The 22,564-nt window shown below is 45.7% G+C and overlaps 2 pseudogenes; one reads left to right on the forward strand and one right to left on the reverse strand.

Moving 5' to 3' along the window:
- The first annotated feature begins 2,875 nt into the window (after positions 1–2,875).
- The window catches only part of LOC101976418 (guanylate cyclase 2G-like), a 54,152-nt pseudogene continuing 34,463 nt past the window's right edge, over positions 2,876–22,564 (forward strand).
- Positions 21,572–22,214, reverse strand: LOC101964252 (methyltransferase HEMK2 pseudogene; annotated as a pseudogene).

Here is a 22,564-nt window from a genome sequence, read left to right on the forward strand (position 1 = left end):
CCCCACTTAACTGTCAAGGAAATTGAGGCTCAATACTGTCTCATTGACTCAGGAGAGCTGGGGGGACCTTGTCTTTTCCCAGAAGACACCAGGAGATGAAAGGGTGTGCTGGTTACCTTTGCCTCTTCCTTGGACCATTACAGAGTCCTCTTAGTGTAGCTTGTCTCAGTCCAAGTAGGCCACACATCTTTTTCTGCCTCTCACCTTCTCCAGTTCATTTAACTTCCAGGTTTCCACTATGATCAGGCCACTGATTTACAAAGGGAGGCCAGGGGTAAGCAGGAAGAGAGGTTGGGCAGCTTGGAGGCCTATTATCCTGGTAACAGCTAATCTTATCTGGTCTGGATGCCGAACAGCTGGCCCTAGACCTGGTTTATGGCCTAAGCTGGTACGCATTCAGGAAAGCATAAATCAGCCAGAGAGCCCTCCCTGAATCCAGTAGCTAGGTAGCAAAGGCCTAGCTCACTGACAAAGGAGCCACCTCTGAACCTCCGCTGGCCAAGCTCAGGCTACGTTTGTTCCGAAGTATCCTCCGATGAAACAACACGGCCTCCTCCATCAACCACTGTGGTATTGGCAATTTGTAAGCATAAGAATTTCCCAGAAGGGAAGAAGACTGGAGAAGAGAAGTGGAGAACAGCAAGACCCTCTGGCAGCCACAGTCCTACGACTCCCCCTAGCCTGGTTTTAACCTCAGGCATTTCCACTCCAGCCGATCAAGCAAATTGCACAAATTGGGCCTGTAACTATGGCAACAGTTTCCAGCAGAGGATGACCATTTCCTGAACTGCTCCATTTCTGTCTCCCTCCTCCTCTGAGGGCAAGGTGGGGGCAGGGGGAAGTGGAAGGGACTGAGCTCAGCAGAGTGCAATTAGGGCCCACAGAGGTAAACCAGGTGTCTAGAAGCAGGAGAACCCAGATCAGCATGGGGTGCTCTAGACCTGAGGATCTAAGGCTTAATTAAGGAATTGAGTTTAACTCCCTTTGATTTTACTCCACAAGTGCAAGTCTGTAGGGTTTATTTTTAATCAAAACATTCAATTTCTTCCTTAGAGCAAAGACATTAAGACAAAAAATATATATATAAAATTAAAGCAAATAAAATACCCCACTCCCATGATTCCCATCCCCTAAAATAACGTTTTAATGACTGTGTGATATTCAATCATACAGAATTGTTACATATTGTTTAACCAAGCCCCTACTATTAGCTATGAAGATATTAGTTTGTGGCTAATACCTGAGTGTTAGAAATAAAATTTGATTCTATATGATCATATGATCTTATTTGTTTAGGATAGACCCTCAAAATTAGAATTTCTGAGTCAAAGATACACATATTCTTAGGGTTTGTGAATGTGTATTGAAAAACTGCTATCATCAATCCTACTAGCAGTGTACCTCTGTTTCTTGAATTCTCACGCCAACATTGAACATCGTTGATATTTTCTTCTGCTTTGGCCATGCTCACTTGTAAGCATTTGAGAATACAAAATGCTTATTACAATTAATATTAATCTGTCTGCTTAAAGGCCCAATTCGGTGTTAGATCTGCAACTCCAAGAGACACACACTGTTCCTGGCTTCAAAAATTCTCATCAGAAAGGCAGTTTGAAAACACTAAGAATCAAAGATCATCCAGAGTAGGAATACAAATTTTAAAAGCTTGTATGGTAGGGGAAGAAGGGACACCAAGGGTGTAACAATATGTTATCTCTAGCATCCTAGGTTTGAGACCTCGGCTTTCCAATGACACACCCATTAACAACCCTCCCTTACTGAGTTTCTACCAAATGTGAGGGACTATGCTAATTATGTAATCTCACAGTATCTTTGGACATAATCTGAGCGGGTTTTATTACACTCATGGTGAAATGGAGGAAACTGAGGCACAGATTTAACCGATCGCCCAAGGTCTCACACATCTGATAAACATCTGAGCCAGAAAGATCCACAGTATTCTGTGATTAGGATGAGGGAGTGTTTGGACTCAGGATTTTGCTCTAAGCTGTCCTAGTAGAGGAGGGAGAGAGAGAAACAGAAGCTCAGGGAAGCACCAATTATGGCAAATTTGCTTTAGAGAAATGTAAACCCCATATTCCACAGGTTTAGGAAATTTCCCTCTGAGATGAGCCAGAGCTGAGGGTCTGGATTCCACCTGGGGGGTCTTGTAACTGAAAGAAGTTAAGTAGAGAATGGCTATTGGCTATTTCTTCCCTTCTCTCACGTCAGACAATCAGGGTTTCTCGGGCCTTAGTGTCTAGTGATAGATGATAGGAATCTAATCAAAGTAGATTCCTAGATCCACCCCGAGACATTCTGGTTGAGAGGGTCTGGAGCAGGGCTCTGGGATCTGGACTACCAGGAGAGACGGGTATAAGTAGTTCCTGGATGAAGTTTTGAGACCACAGCAAGCTTACCTAATCCTGAGGTGGTGTGTGATGCCAGCACCTTTCCTAATAGAGTGATCCGAAAGAGAGCCCGGGGTAGGTGGGAATTCAACCCTCCAGATGGGTGTGGATGTGCCTAGCTAATGGCTGGGCCATCTTACCTGAGGGAGGCTGTGACCTCCCAAGAGACCTTTCATTCCTGCCACACATCAGACAATGAAGAGCGGCCCCCAGCTTCTTGCCCTGATCTATGTAAATGGAAGGCTAAGACTCATCCAATCCATGGGACCTCAAACTCAGATGCGGGAGATGGACTGCCTGCTTGTTAGTGGATTATCTTTTAGATATTAGCTCTAGGAAATATCCCTATAAGATAGCTTCAGCAGGAGAGAATAATTGTCATTACTACTAGCTACGCCCCTTCATCACCATCATTACCATTACCACCATAACCATTATCAAACCTAATAGTGATGAAGCTAGGCATGGTGGTGCACGTCTGTAATCCTGGTGATTTGGAGGCTAAGGCAGGAGGATTACAAGTTTGAGGCTGACTTAGTCAACTTAGCAAGACCCTGTCTCAACATAAAAAAAGGTCTGGGGGTGTAGCTCAGTGGAAGAGACTTCCTCCCCTGGGGTTCCATCCCCAGTGATTTCTTAAAAGTAAAATCCACAAACTAACATTGATGAATGACCCTTTGCATAGGCATTGTACCAAGGACTAGATTTGGACGGCTATTTTAATCCTTACCATATCACTTTGAGGAAGACCTCATTATAGTTTGTCCCCATTTTATAGATCTCAAGTGGAAGGCACAGAGAGAGGAAGTAACATGACCCAGGTCACACAGAATACTAGCACAGGCCATCTGGCTACATTTGGGTGGGTCCTAGAACTCTTATTTTGCTGGTAGAGGGGGACAGAAAAGTCATGTCACTTGCCCAAACACAAAGATTATCAGTGGTGTCACTGGATCAATGACCTGAGTTTGCTGACTCCATGCTCCAGCCTTTGTGAAAGACTGCTGCTCCTAATTGTTAGGACAGACTCAGAAGCAGGGGGTATGTGTTAATTAACAGCACTGGAGAGGAGGCAAGTTGTGGGCCTCAGGGGATTCTGCACTATCACATGGGTTCCAGGAACGAGTGGCCAAGAGGCTGAGCCTCTCAGGGTTCTGCAGTGTAACATGTCATCCTGGACTCTCAGGACAGGTCCCAATCCCCCACCAGAAGCTGTGCTCTGCTAGGATCTGAATGCCATGGTGATCACCTAACACTAGGACTGATGCTCTTTGCCAGTGTGCTGGGGACTTGCCTTGAAACTGCCAAAATCACTGTGGGCTTCCATGCACCCTGGAACATCGCCCATCCCTGCAGTGTGCAGAGGCTGGGGGCAGGCCATGGACAAGGTTAGCTCAGAGCCAGTGGGCCTGGGAAACTTCAGCTGGGAGTTCACTTACACCAACTCCACCTGCAGTGCCAAGGAGTCCCTTGCTCTTTTTATCAACCAGGTCCAGGGAGGACACATTTCTGCCCTGTTTGGACCAGCATGCCCTGGAGCAGCAAAGGTACAGTATACTGTCTACTGCAAACTTTAGCTCTTTCCATTGGAAGAGGTAGTCTTGACGATTACAGCATAGACGTGAATAATCTCTTGGCAAGGATCATGTTATTTTAACAATAGCTGTGTAGTTCTTGGGAACCATTTTTAATTTTAGATGTAATTAGAACAGTGAACATTCTCTTTTTAAAAAAGTCTTTCAAATAAACAATTGTTAGTTCTCATGTGCTCTTACTCTGCCTGCTGATTGTTGATGATTGGAACTTGATGCTGCTGTTTATGACTGCCTTTATTCACTTCACTATCATCAGACACATGGTTTGGAAAAACTAAGAGGAAAACCAAGGCGTGGTGTTTTTTTTGCTTGTTTGTTTTTGTTTTTGTTTTTGGTACTAGGGGTTGAACTCAGGGGCACTTGATCACTAACCCATATCCCCAGCCATATTTTGCATTTTATTTAGAGACAGGGTCTCTCTGAGTTGCTTAGTGCCTCGCCATTGCTGAGGCTGGCTTTGAACTTGTTATCCTCCTGCCTTAGCCTCCTGAGCCATTGGGATTACAGGTTTGGGATATCATGCCTGGCAAGGCTTGGTTTTAAATATAAAGTTCTCAATTGTTTGAGCAGGTTTTCCTCTGGTGTGTGTGATAAACTATTCAGGGATAATGCAAGTATTTGGAAGACTGAAGTATGACAGTGTGCTTTAAACTCGAGCAAGCAAATAAGGAAAATGAATGCTTTGTGTTTGGTTAATGGAATTAGCTGGGTTGATGTCCTCAGGTATTATGACATCTGAGAGATGTTGATGTGCAGGGTGAATAGGAAGGAGCTTCACAATCTCATTCCCCTCCATATGTAGAATTCTCAGTAGTTGGTGCTGTACAATTAAGTTCAAGTTTAAATTTGCATCCTGGTGTCTCCTGCAATTCCCCACTTGACACATTTCTAGTTGTTCAAGGTCTACCCATTCTTCAAAGTCAACCTCAAGTGTCATGGGGCTTTTCTTCAGCAGCCCCCTCACCCTCCATATCCCTAATTCCTTAATTAAAAGTAATGTATTACTTTTCAAACTCCTATAAATATATTGTCTGTAAATTTTGGAGGGTATATTTAATTCTAAACTATCTTTTCTATATCTTAGTTCCTGTACTTGGCCATAAGCTCCTTTAAGAACAAGTTCTCCAAAGTTCCTTGTGAATTATGAGATCCTAAGGAAAAATGTGTAAGAAGAAAACAAAAAGAAAGAAAGAGTGACTGAGTTAGCTATGAACATGGGTTCTGGAACCATATAGCCTGAGTTTCAAAGCTTCTGCACTATTTGATGGCTATATAACTGATCTCTGCATCTCTATTTTCATATTTAAAAAAGTTGAAATAAAATACTAAGTTCTTAGTAGAGTTCTTTGCACATAGTGAGTGATCAGTTAACTCTTGCCTTTATATCTCTCGTCCTCTGAGGAATTGCATCTACAAATTGATTCCAAGACATTCCAACATTCTGAAAGAGAGGGTCCAATAAGACCCACAGACTTCCTGGATCTGAGGTTTATGCAGATACTTTACTTTGAGGTTTGAGTGTTGCATCAACTCTATGGCGAAAAGATGTCCTCTTGGTTTCTTTCAAGGGTGCTGGTTTGCTGGCTTCTGAGTGGAAGATCCCTGTTTGACTTTGTTGGATCAATGGCTAAGTTGAAGAGCCATTTTTTGTATGATACTTGCATTGACACTTGTGCTATCGAAGCTGGAAAAAGGTGACATGCTTCAGAAAAGGTCTACCTTTCTGAAGGTTTCCAACCTAGGTCTCTCGTACCTAGGTTGGAAACACATTGGGTTGTTTGGATGCCACTCTGGGCCTCCTCCTGGGATAGTGGGAATGAGCCATGGAGGGTTGTGGAGATGAACTAAAATCCCATTTCACCATCACTGCCAACATGAGACCCACCAGCAGTAACCGAGTCCTCCTTCAGGAGGATCTCAGAAGCATGTCACCAGTCGCCAGGGGAAAGTAGGAAAGAGATTTCCTTTGCTTATATTCAGAGCATCAAATAGGTTGGGCAAAGTTTTTGAGTACAATTAAGAACTCTTCACTTTGCCTAAAGTGTAATCTCAGGTGCTATAGTGTAAGTTCTAGAAGTATATTCCAGGTAAGCCGGGTCCTGGACTTTGGTAGTTGTTCAGAGCATGGGCTCTGGAGACAGACACACTAAGCTTTGATTCCTGCCTGACACTTTCTAGCTGTGTGCTCCTGGGAAGTTCCTTAACCTCTCTGTGCCTCAGATCCCTCACCTGTAAAACGGAGACCACCATCCTACCTCCCCTCTAGAAAGGCAGGGATTAAGAAAGGTCACATGTGACACAGGAGCAGTGCAGAATCTGGACAGCAGGTCAACATAGGGCAGCAGATATTTTTGTGGTGCTGCTTAGAAGACTTTCTTTCCTAGCACGGGTTGGTCACTGACTCCTTTCTGATCTTCAAATAAACTAAGCTCTTATGGCCTTGGGACTGTGGGATTTGCTTATCCTTCTTCCCAGAGTGCCACCCAATGCCACACCCCACCCAGCATTCCTCTTGCTTTCCAGATGGGGTCCAGTGCCCACCTCCTCAGAGCAGCTGTCCCTTGCTGTTCCATGCAGAGCTGTTCCCCCTCCCCCACTAATGAGAGGCTTCTTTGAGCTCTTCCATCCTTTGCCGGGCTCACTGCGGTCTCCATGTGTCTTGTCGGACACATGACTGGAGCTCAGACAAATACATTATAAATTACCTAATTTCAAAAATAAGCCACTACTTCATTTGTGTGTCTCCAGAATAAATGATGATGCGCTTGCATGGAATGAGAATACCATGGCTACGCCCACCCCCGCCCATTTCAGCCCAGAGAGTCTGAACGTTCTGGATTCTAGGTCCTCTGTGACCTCCTCTGAGCCAATGTGAAGCTGCTGAGTCACTGACAAGATCTTTTGTTTTGATATTCTGAGTCAATTAGATGAAAGAAACTGACTCACAGAAATAATCTCAAAGCATTTGGACTTGTGCATTGTACGGGTGGAGACTGCAGCAAAGGCTAATTTCCATGAGGCAACAGCTGCCGAGTTGTATGTTGCAGGCTTGTTTTAAGAAGTCTACATTCTGGGACTAGTTGAGGAGCTTCTATTTCCTGAAGCACACTTAAGGAAAGAAAAAGATTGTGTCTGCTTTGGAGTGGCTTTAGGCTAGGCTTTCAAAAGAGAGTGGTGTGTGTGTGTGTGTGTGTGTGTGTGTGTGTGTGTGTATGCACGTGCGCGTGTGCATGATGCAGCTGACCAACTCTGTCTTCCTTTCCTGTAGTTATCATCTTTATCTGCAACCCAGAGGATGCAAAAATTATTCTGCGGGCTGCAGAGAACCTGGGACTCAGCACTGGAGAATTTGCCTTTATTATTTTGCCACAGTTCGAGGTAGATGCTGACCCGCACTCAGTGGCTCCAGTAATGAGAATGGAGTCCTTGCTGTGAACCAGGATGTATTAGTTCACCAAATACTACCACCTAGAAGGTGGGCCCTCCCGAGTCCTCATCTTGAGATGAGGAGACTAGGACTGAGCTGAAAGAATGTACCCAGAGTTCTTTGTAGAGGCAGTGGGAAGCTGTGCCCGGAGGAGCCAGTGTGGAGCCTGGCTTCTGCACCTACTGAAGAACTGTCATTTCTATCAGGGAAGTGGGACCTTCCCAAAGGTCTGTCAAACACATGTGGCTCTCATTTCTTATTCTTCCACAGCCGCCTCCTGTGTCCTTGAAGCACATATAAATGCCTGGAGAGAGCAACATACTGGCCCACTCAGATATTGAGTATTGTTACACACTTGGCATGCATTGTTGAACTGGATATTCCCAGTAGCCCCGTGAGGCAGCTATTACATGCATTGTTGCACTTGAGGTTTCCAAAAGTCTCAGAAAGAAGACACAATTAACACTCTGACTTACAGATGAAAAACCAAAGCTTAGATAAGAAAGGTAGCTTACCTAAGAAGATCTCAGCACTCCCAAGTGGCACAGCTGGGGTTCCAAACTGGGTCTTTTGCCCTTCACCCCATAGCTGTCTTATGGAGTATTTGTGAGGTGTCTGGCTGCTTGGTATATTAGAATTCATTTCAGCTTACAACCACCCTACGGTGCAGGTACTCTTTTTAGTCTCATTTTATAGAAGGGAAAACTGAGTTTCTGAGAGGTGAAATGACTATACAACTAGCATGCAGGAGGACTACTGTTCCACCCAGTGGGCTGGCCTCGGTGTCTCTGTGTGTAAGCACTGCACCATACTGCAGGCAGAGTCTAGAAATGCCACTGGACTTCAGCTATGGACACACTGTATGCTTTTCCCAACAGGTTTGCTTGCTAAAATGAGGTTGTTTTATATATTCGAGAAGCTGACATGGGGCAAAGGAAGTAGAGGGAGATGTATAACAATGTCCAGGATTTCTCTTTCTTTATCAGGAAGTATTTCAGATGACCAAAAGTGCCTCAGATTTCTTTGGTTGGCAGATGGAATTCTAAGTGCATGCCAGGATTTCCAGAGCCTTCTCTTGCCTTACCTTTCTATGCACCCCCCCCCATCGCTGCCTTCTCTTAATTTCCCCCTCACCTCTGCCTTCAGGGAGAGCATGAGAGGTGGGGATGTGCCAAGTCTTAGTATTTCAGAGAAGTCCTTCTAAACTTCCCTCCCTCCTGTTGCTTCCCCCCAAAATTTGAAGATCAATCCCATTGGTTTGTAGTAGCAGAGAGTGTCTAGAACTCAGGCTGCAGTTGTGGCTCAGTGGTAGGGCACTTGCCTGCCTAGCATGGGTGAGGCACTGGGTTTGATTCTCAGCACCACATATAAATAAATTAAATAAAGGTCCATCGACAACTAAAAAATACATATGTAAAAAAGAAGGACCTAGAACTAAAAAGGTACCACACAATGTCCATGCAACTGAATCCAGGCTGCTTTTAAAGAGAATATATAAATCCATTCTATGAAAGTGTTCCCAATGAAGGTTTAAGTAGAAAAAAAAGTCAAGCTGCAGAATGATAGTATAGTGCAACAGCATATTCATAAACACACCAACATGTAGACACACACACACACACACACACACTCTCTCTCTCTCCTCTCTACGTGCCTGTTTTGTTTGGGTAACTCTCAGTGCAGGATGAGAGGAAGTAATAGGAAAATTAGGAAATACACTATGAATGGCTATATACTACTACTAATAATAATAGTGACAGTCACAAAACACCAGTTACCAACAGAATGTTGGAAATAGAGGATCCTAAACTTTCCAAACTTTTGTACTCATTGCTATTGGGTAAGCTTTCTGCTCTGCCTCTTAGCTGCTTGATGCCCCAGGTATAATTTTAATTTATGTTTTGTCTTTCTTCCCACAGCTTGTATACTAACTAGAGAACATGAGCCTTATATGTCTAGCCTCCTGGAATCACTGGGTTTCCAGTGATTCCAGCAATTCAAGTTCAATATGGCCTCAAATGCAGTTCAGCTGCACAGCTTATTTCTTATAGAATGGTGACATTAATTTCCTTTCTTCTTAGGAAATGTTTGGAAAGATGTATTGTCAAACCAGAAAGTGAACTGCCTCCCAGAGGCCTATGAATGAGTATTTCTCATCACGCTCAGCTCCCATGGAGAGCGTGGCTTCTGGGAGCAGGCCTACCAGAAGCTGAGGAGGGTGCCCTTCCACAGCTCCATCTCCTTGGAGGAGCAGGTCTGTTAGGGCCTCTGCACTGGGCCCTGCTTCTCCTTTGACCATATTTGTGCTTGGTTTCTGCATTTTCCCCTTTTGTGTCCCTCTTCTGCCCAAAACACACACACACACACACACACACACACAACACACACACACACACACAACTTCCCCTCTTCCACAGCCCCAGATAAATAGTGGTTTGATGCTGTCTTATGAAATCCATGCTCCCCGCCACAGAGGGGAACAGAGGTTATGGGGTGAAAGGCCACTGGCCTTGGTGTCAGAGACCAGGGCTTCCATCTGCTTCTGCCACTTACTGACTGTGGGACCTTCTAGGGTACGGCTTAACCTCCCTCCACTGTGTCTCTTCACCTGTAAAATGGGACTCTAGTGGCATCTACTTCCTGGACTCTTGTTCTGAGTGTCCAAGAACATGCTACATGGAATGGCAGAACAGACCCCAGTGGGTGCTCAGGCCAGGCCAGTTTCTTTAGCCAGGAGGAGAGCACAACCAAGAGCCAGGATGAACAGTCAGACATGTGGCTAGGACAAGGCAAGCAGAGGGCCTGGGCCAGCAGGGAGGTGGTCAGGAGAGAGGTGTCCAGCCAGTGGGCATCCGAGCGTGTTTTCTAACTTGAGTGAGCCAGGTGGCTCCCACAGAGGAAATTTTACAGAAAGAAGGTTGGCCAGAGCCAGAGCTCCTTCCAGTGGGGGGCCTTTGGTCAAGCTGAGCCCTAAGGTGTCAACCGGCCCTGATGGCAAGGGGCTTGATTAAGAAATGAAGGAGCCAATTATGGGTCCCAACACACAAGATGATTGTTATGGGTTGATTGTGAGATGTCCCCCGAAAGCTCACTGTGAGAGAGACAATGCAAGAAGGTTCAGAGGAGAAATGATTGGGCTTTAAGAGTCTTAACTCAATCAGTGCATTAATTCCCTGAGAGGGATTAACTGAGTGGTCACTCAAGTGGTAGGTGTGGCTGCAGGAAGTGGGCATTGGGGCGTGGCTTTGTGTATGTATTTGTATCTGGCAAGTGGAGACCTCACTCTATGCTTACTGATCATGATGTGAACTGCTTCCCTCTGCCTCCATGATGTCCCACCTCACCTTGGGCCCTGAGGAATGGAGCCGGCCTTCTATGGACTAAGATCTCTAAACCTGTGAGCCCTCAAATAAACTTTTCCTACTCTACCATTGTGCTGGTTGATGCCTTTGGTCACAGCAGTGAAAAAGCTGACTAAACCAATGATCAAACCACTCTGTGGGAGCAGCCTACTGTATGTCAGCCCTGTACCGGCTGCTGTAGACGGGTGCCTGCTCTCAGTAGGCACTTATAACTCATTGGCTAAACCAGTGGAGGGGAATATGCATCTGTGTGGCTGTAGGAACTGCAGCAGCTAGTTTACCAACCCACCTTGTTTAGCTCTCTTCCCCATTCTCTCCAATGGCAGCTTTCTCCCCCTGGAAGAAATGAGGGCACTGAGACTGAGGTTATGGAATTACCCTGGGTCTCCTAACGAGGAAGGACCAGAACCAGCCTGGCTCCAAAACCTTTTCACTTACACATGAAAGACCACAGCCTCCAGGACTATTCCAGGAGGGTTGTGTGATCTAATTGGGAAAACCAGGCTTGGGAGGAAGGATGCAGACTGGGATAACTGGGTTAACAGTGCAGGTATGCGGTGACCTCCCCTCTCTGTGGGACGGATGCAGAACACGCGCTGGCTCCACTGCACAGAGGCCGTAAGCCCTGGCACTCTGTGTTTGCTCCTGTTGTTGAAGATGAGCCCTGGCACTCTGCATTTGCTCCTGTAGTTGAAGATGAGCCCTTACTCTGCCTAGCTGCATGATGCTGTCCTGCTGTACGCACAGATGATAAAGAGATAGTCCAGGTCAGGAGAGAATTTCAGGATGGGTGGCAGCTGGTCAGCACCCCAAGAGCCCATTACACTGCACTTCAGGGGGAGCAGCCATGTGCTGGGGGTTTCTGGACTCAGGCCCCAGTCCCAAGGGCGTTGAGATGCTGGGTGTGTGATAATGGACCTCCTGAGGGCTCTGTCTCACACTGAGCTGTAGCTTCAGCTTTCTTGTGGAGATTCTAGTCTTCTGTGAGGGTGGTTGAGGTTAAAACCTCACCGCTGGCTCAGGCCACTCATCTTGCTCTGTTTAGAGGCTGCCCAGATGGAAGGAGGCCTTTGGGGTCCTTATCCCCACTCCTGGGAAGTCTCTCCCTCAGCTGCTTTCTCACTCATCCATCAAGAATAAAACTTCACAATACAAGGCTTGTCTCCAGGGCACTGTGCATAGCAAGGTGGTGAGGTGTGCTGGAAAGAGCAGTGCACGTGGGGCCGGGGTGGCCTGGTGTGTGTTCTGCCTCTGCTTCCGAGCTCTGGAAGGCAAGACTTGGGGGACACTGGCCTTCAAGCCCCACTTGTTAGGAGTGAAGGACGGTGCCCCCTCTGTAGGGTTAACTGGGACTAGCCCAGTGAGATCATCGTGACTACAGTACTGGGCACTTAGTAGGCACTGCTTAAATGGTGATCTTGCATCCAGTCCACAGTGGGACCAAAGAACAATCAGTGCTTTGTCAGAGCATCTGTGCTGGTTTGAGTGTGGAGGAGTTGTACCTTATTTACTCCTCTGACGTCTCTGCTGTGTTCCTTTGTGAGCGGGGCATAGCACATCCTAAGCAAGGGCAAAGAACAAGCCAACCAGGACTGAGCGCCCTGCCAAACCAAGTCGGGAAGGGCCCACCTGAGGACAAAGCTGGCAAGCCTGTACCCTCTGGGTCTGGCTCCTGGAGTGGAGGAGCCAGGAGGATGGCAGGGACTGGAAGAGACAGTTGTCCCTCAGCCCCAGCCATCTCTTGCCAGGTGGCTTTCTCTTGTCAGATCTGATTGTTTATGGGAAACACAAATCTGAGGTTTTATATGAAATTAACTGGAACATGCTTGACTTATTTTTTTCTTTTTTGAATGCTGGGTGGGCCTCCCCAGCATCGGCCCAACAAAATATGTCTGCCTGCCCAGTGTGGCCCTGAGCCCCAGCAGGATGCCACTTCTGACCTGTCTTCTTTCCTTTTCTGTCCCCATTGATCCTGTCTCAGCTTCCTTGAAATGGCAAAGACCTTGCGTCTGGCATTTGATGGGGAAGGGGATTCTGCCCATCTGAGCCTGAGCAGGCTGCCATTTTGAGCAACAAGTTCCGCTCTGTCCTCCTTAACTTGGGCAATCTTCTCTCTTTCCAGGAATCACAGGGCCCTGTGTTTGTGAACTCCCAGGGAAAAAGGTACATGGATCACTCAGTCTACGTCCTATAGGAATTTGGAAATGAGTTCCTTTTTCTTCCTTTGCTTTATTACGATTGCTCTCAGAAAGTAATCAGGTACCATAAGACATTTCTGCAAATTTAGCTCATGTCAGGGGAAGAGCCCTGGGAGGAGGAGGGGACCAGGGAGATCACCTTCTTCTGGGAGATCAGCTTAGAATTTAGGCCCTAGAATCCCTCACCAATATCTGGTGCTCTCTAACCTCATAAAAATAGACTTTAGGCCTTTAAGATGATTTGCCCTAGATTGTTCATATAGGTTGGCCATTTCAGCTTCCAGGGTAGAATGCAGCACCTCTCTATAAGGGACCAGGCCTCCTCTGATGACCAAGCCAGAGCCAGTTCCCATTGCCCATGGGTCTCTGGGAGAGGCACTGGCTTAGTGGGTGATGGAGCACAGCACCCACTACAGGGATGGGCCCCTAGTCAGCCAGAGGCTCACCTATTACAGCCTGACTCCCAAACAGATTTGGACGTCAGAATCCTCTGACATCCTGGGCTCCCAGAACGCCCTGGAAAAATCCATAGTTTTGTTCTCTCATCTACAGATCAATGAGAAAAGGAAACCTAACACTTAATTCTGTTTGCCTCTCACTGTCACCATCCCCAATCCAGATTCCATTTGAAAGGTTTTTTTCCTTACTCTTATGGAATGTTAATGTACCCAAATGGGCCAACCTAGAAAACAAAATTACCATGGCAAACCAAGTCCTCAGAATCACAGGAATGGGCTCACTCTACAGAAGGGTCAAGGCTAGGGTTTGTGAACGTCAAAGTGGTATATAATGAGATTTGTTTATATCAAACTTGGGTGCAATTCCCAGCAACACTGGAGAATTGGTGCATTAAATCTAAAGAGACGTGGCTTAAATCAAAAGATCAAGTTACATATTCTACCAGGCAAAAGGATATTGCCATCCATGAATTAGATACCCAGGAGCTGGATTTGAGGAGTAGAGGGGAGATGAGAATTTTGGTCCAGTCAGAAGAGATGTGAGTTGTCTTTTTTTTTTTTAAAACAAATAATGTATGTTTCAGTTGTTCCTCTTGTACATGATGTAGAGACAACTAGGATAAATCTAGTCATCACGGACACTTGTGTTTTCTTTTTCTAAAGACCATTAAGAAATTTCTCCAACATTACTTAGTCTTATGGCTCCCTCCCTGAAGTCAGACCCAGCTGTGGGTTTTACAAGGAGCTCTGCAAAACAAAGCATACTTTAACAGGTTAAGTGTGGCTGCTTGGAGAAAAATCAGGAAAGGTTTCCTCTGTAATGGGGTTTTTCAATAACAATAGCACCTTTGCTATTTTAGGCTGGAGAATCTGTGTGTGTGTGTGTGTGTGTGTGTGTGTGTGTATCTTTCCTGTGCATTGTAGGATGTAGCATCCATAGCTCCCACCACTAGATGCCAGAAGCAACCCTGTGGTTGCAAGAACCAAACATGTTTCCAGACATTGTCACATATCCTCTAGGGGGCGACATCGCCTGCCTTGCCCCTGGAGAACCACTGCCCTAGGGAAATCTGGCTCTTGAGATTTGAGTCTCAGGAACTTCTTTTGTAGGGAGGGAGACAGAGCCTGGGTGGTGGAGTGTGTGGAACGGTCAAGGGCACAACCCTGGAATTAGATGGATCATGCTTGGAGAACAGCCCTACAGAGAACACAGTGTATGTTGAACAAAGGTGGGGATGGTGGTACATCATTTCCCTAAGATAGACATTTCCGTGCCAAGAGGGAGGTGCCTAGCAGGGCCTTCCAGGCCCGTGCCTAGCAGGACCAGGCTGGGTCAGAGATGTGCCCCTTTCTGCTCTTAGGCAGGCCTGCGTAATGACGGTCTCCATTCTGCAGGTCCAACCGTTGTGAGTGTCACGGTGATTCTCCTGAGTACTGTCCTGGGATCTGCCACCCTCGGTCTGGTTTTAAGGATGCAGAGGGGAAAACTGAGGAGGCAAAATAAAGACATTGGGTGGCAAATTAACTATGTTAACATCACCATCCTGCCCCAGAGCAAGGTGAGGCACTTGGGACCCAGATGTCCATTTGCCTTTTTTTTTTTTTTTTGGAAGATACCTCATTCAGGAGCTGATGAGAGCAAGGGGTTGGCTCATTTATACAGTGTGCAACTCATGAGGTCCCCAGACCTGACTTCTGGTTCAAGGTACTGAATTGCTGAATACTTCTGTCACCTCCCTGAGGCTCAGTTTCTGACTATTGAAAAATGATCTGTAGTCTCTGAAGTTCCCTTCGACTTTATTATGCTGTGGGTATAAGAAACACATGTACTGCTCAAATGTTGAGGCTGTTTCTGGGGAGCATTTAGTTATCTCCTTTAATCTAGTGATGACTAGCATGGGAAGGCTCATTTGCATAATAAACACTTCATGACCATAAGCAGAGTGCAAGGCTTGGGGAACCCCACAAATGAGATGCCTTTAGAGGAAATCAGATGTACAGAGAGGTGTCTCCATGGGGTTGGTGAGGCAGAAGCCTTGTGGGGTTATAAGAGGAGCACTCAAGTTCCCAGCTTCTTGAAGGCTTCAGGGAGAAGGCAATATTTGGGAGGAGTGAGTTTGCTACTGGTGACAAGGAGAGAAGTTACATAGGATGTGGGTGGTTGAAGGCTGGAGAACTTGGCTGGGACCAAGTCAGGAAGGTTTCAATGTACAAAGTAAGACCCGGAGATTGGGTGTCATTACAACTTATTTCCAAATGTTCTTGGGGATTTGGAGTTTCCCTCTTCTCTCTTCAATCAAAACAGCTCTGTTCTGATTTGGTTGGTTTGTACATTAGGGTTCCAGGGCAGACTCTTCTGGGAAAACAAGGTTCCTGTGCTTTGAAGATGTTCTGTAGATGTTGGGGAGGCACTAGGGGAGACTAAATACAGAGGGACCCCAGGTTGATTCAGGAAAATGACTTTGACTTCACCTTAATTGATACACCTAGAACTTGATTCTGAACAGACTGAGAGTCTGCCCTCACAACTGGCAATGTCCATACAGACACCAGGAGAGATGCATGTATCAGATAGATACATTCACACTATGGGTCAGAAATATCAGAGTTCAAGTCCTGACTCTTCCATGTATTAATTGTGTGACCTTGGAATTCACCTTCCTAATCTATAAAGAGCACAGTCTTTCAGTACTTGGCCATGTCATTGAGAGCCATGGATTCACATGCTGTTTTGCAGCCACCTGGGAGAGGCACACATGTATCAAGAGGCAACAGTAGTAAGGCATCTTGTGGGATGAGTTCTGCTGACCTCAGCACCTTTGTCAAGAGCCTGGGGGCAGGGAGAATTGGTGGGAAGCTCTTTTATGCCCCCAGTAGGGCTTTACCAGGTATTTCTTGAGCCAGGTGTCTTTATGTAGATCTCAATGAGTACTTCTGCCTTATTTTCCACATGAAGTCTTGGTCAGACGGGGCATTCTGAATAGGACATTCTCCAAGCAAAAGCCAAGGTGGTCTCTGCTCTCCAAACTGGTGCTTCTGAAACTTTAATGTGCGTACAAATCACTTGGGGCTGTTGTTAAAAATGTGGATTAATGTGTACAAATGTTATGTGTCAATTTTCAAAAAATTTCCTGCTTTTAAAAATGCAGCAGATTCTGAGTCAGTCGGTCTAGGTTCTGCATTTCTAGCAAGTTCCTAAGTGATTCCCTATGCTGGCTTCTAGATTAGACTCTGCTCCGTCCAATAGAACTTTCTGTGGTGATGCAAAGGTCCCAAATCTGCACTATCCAATATGGTATCCACCAGCCTCACGTGACCATTAAACATTAGTGTGACTGGGGAATTGCACTTTAAATTTTATTTAGTTACAACTCATTTGATTTTAAGTTTAAATAGCCCCATTTGGCTAGTGGCTACCTTAATGGACAAGTGTACTCCTAGAACATGCATTATTCCATTCTCTGGTGCTTTAATGAGCCTCTGTCACGGGTCTGGGCTTCTGCAGTGTAAACAGTGGCAGCTGCCAAGGCTGGGTCACCATTCCATTCCCACTTTCTCTCTCCCTCCCTTCCACACCCTGGAACTTAACGTCTCCTGTGCTCAATAAGTCTTTAGAAATTCAAGTCCCTGTGGTGGTGGGGAGTTATATAAAGAAAAAAATTCCATGTATTTACCTTTTAAAAATGGAAGTCCTGGAGAGTAGGGGCAGAAAGCTCTATACAAGGGAAGATTCGTTCATTGCTGTAAACGTGGGTTAGGTGAGATTAGAGTCAATACATTTGTATGCAACTGAATTTATTTTTCTAAATGTTTACTTACTTGAGTTTTCAAACTACAAAAATCTCCTAGGATATTACCAAATACAAACTATGGACCAGATGAAATTGTATGTTGTGGTCACTGGCCATTTAGAGAAGGAAGCCAGCAACCTGAAGCACATCACTCATAAATCTTCCTAAAATGGTCTCTTCTTCCTTCCCTCAACCCCTATCACTGTATTCCTCACCTCCATGGACTATGTCCGTGTTAGTGTCCAAATTCTTTAACAAGGGACTCAAGTCTCCTCATGACCTAGTTCTAACACACTTTCAGAAACTTTTTGTTCCTGGCCTAAATGCTATGCTTGTCCGGTTGGTCTTGCTGATCATGCCATATACATTTCACCTTCTGATAATGCCATGCCTCCTCCGCCTTCCTCACCCCATGTAGAACCTTCTTATGCTTTGGGGTTCAGCACCAGCATCACCTCTTCCTAGAATACTTTGCTCTATCCCATAGGCATCCTTTCCTCCCTGGAGCTCCCACTACAGTCCTGCGTCCTGTGTAGTTACCCCCACCTGAAAGGGGCAGATCTGGGATTGGCACAGAGCTCGTACTGTATCTTCTTCTACCTCAGACCTACCCCAGTATTGTGTTTTGTGATGATTAAAAGCAGACACAATAGGTAATACTCACCATAAGATATGCCATCAATGAAAACTTAATATGTGCCTGGCATTGAATTTCCAGTGTTGGGTATTTTAACAGTTTTGATCCTCATGGCAACTCTATGAGATTTTTAAAGCTTGAAGAAGTTCCATTCAGTGGGTGGCACTGGGTTTTGAAACAGGCATCTGACTCCGGATTTACATTATATCCTCACCTCACCTGAATGTTAATGGGGCAATACTGTATGATAGAAAGAGTATAGTCTTGGAGTTAGACATTTAAATTCTGGCTGTATTACCTACCAGTGTGCAACCTTGGACACGTTTCCTAACCTTAGTGGTCCCATCTGTAACTGGGCTATAATTCTAACTAATTGACTGCTGGGTAGCTAGCTCAGTGTGAGATATAGCACAGTGCCACCAGAGGGGTTGATAGGGCAGTGAGAAACGGAATTGTCCCTCCTGTAGACGAATCTCTTTTTTCAAGTCTTCCTGATCCTCCTTTTGCCCTCTGAATGGAGCTGTTTTGGGATCATCCTGGGTTAAGAACATTCCACTCTGCCTCTGATTCCAGAGAAAACATGACCATCTGCTATGTTGGTGACCAAGCAGAAGCATGGGATAGGAAGCTGACTGTGTGGCAGGAAGTCCAGCTGGTAAGGCCCCTCTCTGTGCCTTCTCTGAATGTGAGGGGTATTCTCCATCCCAGAAGAGCAATGGTGGGAAGCTACTTCCCTTAACCTGACCTGACACCCCTGCACCCTGACAGTCCAGGCCTTGGATCTTAGACCCTTGGCCTGGCCCAGGCACCTAAACCCTGGGTTCCTCCCACCTCTGCCCTCCCCACTTAATTCTTTCTGACCTTAATTCTGGCTCTCACCTTTTCCATCTGTGATGGCTGCTTCCCAACTTTGAACCTGGGCCTGGGAGGGAGTTTGACTTCTTACTCTGTACTAATGGCCTGTCGAGACCTGCACACTGACATTGGCAGCCACAAGCAGAAAGCAGGGCTGGCTGAGGTCACACTTAGATCCTGCCCCTGGCTTATTGGTTGAAGGTCCCTGTGGATTTACCTCCCAGCTCTGCCACTTTTAAGTTACATGATTTTCAAAAACTGACTTCCTCTTTGGGGGGGGGGGCATCCATGTTCTCATCTGTAAAACAGGAGTAGTAACAGTTCTCATCTCACAAGGTCTTTGTAAGAATTAGCTGAAAGTATATAAGGCGCAGTCCCGCGCACAAAGACTCACTTTATATATGTACTGTTTTCACCATTATTTCCAGGTGTGTGAATTAAGGCATAAGAACATCATCCCCTTCTTTGGTATTTACAACATCTGTATTGTCACCCAGTATTGCAAAAAAGGAAGTCTATTTTTTTTGGGGGGGGGTTGTCCTATTTATTATTAGTCTGCCTCTGCTGAGATCACCCTTTGGTGAGCCTTCACCTGAGACGCAAATATTTTCATGTCTTTTGCCCATTCAGACAAGTGTATCCACAAACCTCTTCCCCAAATGTCTTTGTCACCAATTTTCCAATCATGACCCTTTCTAGTCCCTAACCATCCAGCCAAACTAAGGGTCACAGCTCATGAAATTGAATATAATTGCATATCTGGCCGTTTCCCCTTCCAAGTAAAGTGAACAACCCGGTGCGTTACTTTGAGCTTTCTTAGGAGGATGTCCCTTCACCGGCTGTCCTTTAGGGATGTGCGGAGAGTTCCTCAGCTGTCCAATTTGGGGTAGTGCCTGCAGTCATCTTCCTCTGTCAGTAGATCACAGGGGGCTGCCCATAGGAGCAGGGAGGGAGGGAGAAGTCAGGAGTGAGGAAAATGGGCCTTTGGAACACTTCCTCATGTAACTTTCTTCAGCCTTCAGGGCCTGCTGAGGTCCAATCTTGGGTATGTCACTTCCATTTGATGATGGAGTGTTGCTGTGCATGCCAACTTCACGGTTTGGAGGGTCAGACAATACCAATTCAAGATGGGTAGCTCAATTCCCATGTTAACTTAGTGACCTATGGCTAACTGTTAAGAATCTACTAAGGCCCAGTAGCAGGCCAAGAGCTCTCTCTCAAAACAAATAGTTATTTATGGCATTAGCAGTCTTGCTCCAAAATCTTCCAGGCCTGAAACTGGAACTCAACTTTAGGGGCCTGCCAAAGGTCTGTATAGCATCTCTATCTGCCAATGACATTTCACCACTGGATCTGCTGGATCATATGGCCTGAGTGGCAGGGCAGCTTGCATGCGGCTGATACAAGTTGCAAAGCCTTTTCTTGTTCTGAGTCCAACTCAGAGCCGGCAACTTTTTGGTCACTTGGCTGGAGTAACACACCCAAATAAGCATTTGTTGCCTCTAAAACACAAGGAATCCACTAAATGCTATATCTATTTCTTGGTTGTAGGAGCACTTAATGCAAGAACTTATCCTTCATATTAGAAGAGATGTTTCAGTATGCCCCAAACCATTAGACCCCACTAATTTCACTGAGGTTGAAGGCCCTCGAAGTGTAATTAGATTTCCTAACTTGTTACCAGTAAGTCTATGGAATTTGCTATTTCTTGATCATTTGGTTCAGTCAGTATCATGTCATCAATGTAATGATTAGTGTAGTATCTTGTGGATAGGGAAGGTGATCAATATCCCTGCAAACTAAATTATGACATAAGGCTGGAGAGTAGATAATACCTGAGGTAGGACAGTGAAGGTGTATTGCCAGCCTTGCTGGCTTGAAAACAAACTATCTCTGGTGGGTTTTTAATGGATAGGTATAATGAAAAAGGCATTTTCTAGATCAATATTGTGTAGCAGGTACCAAGTGATGTGTTTATTTTCTCCAGCAATGAAACCCCATTTGCTGCATCAGCTGCGATCATTGGTTTAAAATCATAATAATCCATAGCCATTCCCCAATTTTATTATTGTAGGGGCATATACAAAAACCACCCCCAAACAGTAGAAGTTCCTTCAATCTCACCTGTTATTTGTCTTCTGAGGCTCATATACACATACAAACATACTGTCTCTATTGGTTTCTTAAAAACATACACACTGGGGATATAACTCAGCTGTAGAGTGATTGCCTCACATGCACAAATCCCTGGGTTCAATCCCCAGAACTGCGCGCGCGCGCGCACACACACACACACACACACACACACACACACACACACACAAAAACAAAACAAAACAAAAAAACCCCATGTAGGATAAAACTGATCTACAGCTTGCACTTCTCATTCTATAGTACAGCATGAACCCCTTCTGATTTAGCATAGAGACCTGACTCATGTTTAATGGTTGCATGTTCAGTGAAATAGATACACTGTAATTTATTTGAACCAATCTCCTTCCTGAGGGACGTTGAGGTTGATTCACTGTTTTGCTAGTAGAACCAAAGCTGAAATGAATACACATTCACATGTAATATAAATATAACCTTTACATATAAAATGCAAATTATAAACAAATATATCTACCTGCACATGTGTAACTATTTTGGTAGTCTTGAATCCCTGGTTAAAGGGAATGTTCCATCTTTCCATCTCTCTCTTTTTAAATTTTTTTTTTATTTTTTAAATGACAAATTCCCAGTAAAATTCCTTAACCAAGGAATGACTTCATTTTAAAATATGCCGAATGCATTCAGCTCACAGAATCTCTTGCATACTCCAGGTAGCTCTTGGTCTATCAGGACTTGGTGAACTCCAGAATGGAAAGAGTTTCTTGGCCTGCCTGTCTGGGAGGTGCAGTGGTCCCTTATAGACTTTATGTCTTCAATGTTTTCAAAAACGTCTTCTGGATTATTTTCTTTTATGGTAATTAAATAGGATCATCCTCCTGGGGAAAGGAGGGCTGATGCTAGTGGAAAGAATCTGTCCACGACTTCTAAGCCATTTCTGCCACCAGTTCAAGCCGCTTCTATTCGGTGACTTCCCACCTCTTTGGGTGGAGTCACAAGACAGCGGGGGACTGAACACCAGAAAAGCAACTTTTTCCTTCAGTCTTGGTAACAGGCCTTTGACCAACTCTGTAATTACTGATCGAGGGTGGACATTGTTACAGCGTGCCGTTTCCAGGGTACCAGCTGCTGCATCGGGGTTGATATCAGTGCACAGGTTCTGAGGTCCTATCATAGAGCTAGGAATGCAGACACCACACCAGACCCTGACCCAACTTCAAGGCCTACTTCCATTCCCGCCAAATCAGCTGCCTCCGCGTGGAGTGCATCCAGCAGCCGGAACGTGTCCTACGCGGGCCGGATCGGACCGTTGCTGAGCGCGCTGGGCCCCGCGTGCCGGTGCAGCGGTCAGGGGAACCTCGGTGCCGCCATCTTCGACCTTTCCGTCCTACGCAGAAAAGGAAATCTTGAGGTAAGCAAAACGGTAAGCCTCGGTCTGATCAGTGACTGCTAATAGAGAATCCCCAGTGTTTGCCCTTTTTCATCCAAGGACAGTCCCTTTCTGGTCTAACTGTAAGACCTAGTTATCTTGTCGGGCTGCCTGTGGGGGCCAAATGAGCGCAGAGTTGCCAAGTGTCTGGTTAGGAGTGATCTGGGTGGACGTTCAGGAGCTCGTTTTCTTCTCCCAAGATGCCAGGCTGCCCCTGAATTGGGGCCCTTGTCCCTGTGGTATGTCATAGTCAGCCTTGTGTCACGGGCAGGCAAGGGTTTGTGGACCTTTT

Source organism: Ictidomys tridecemlineatus, chromosome 1, assembly GCF_052094955.1.
Source record: "Ictidomys tridecemlineatus isolate mIctTri1 chromosome 1, mIctTri1.hap1, whole genome shotgun sequence".
NCBI classification, from domain to species: domain Eukaryota; kingdom Metazoa; phylum Chordata; class Mammalia; order Rodentia; family Sciuridae; genus Ictidomys; species Ictidomys tridecemlineatus.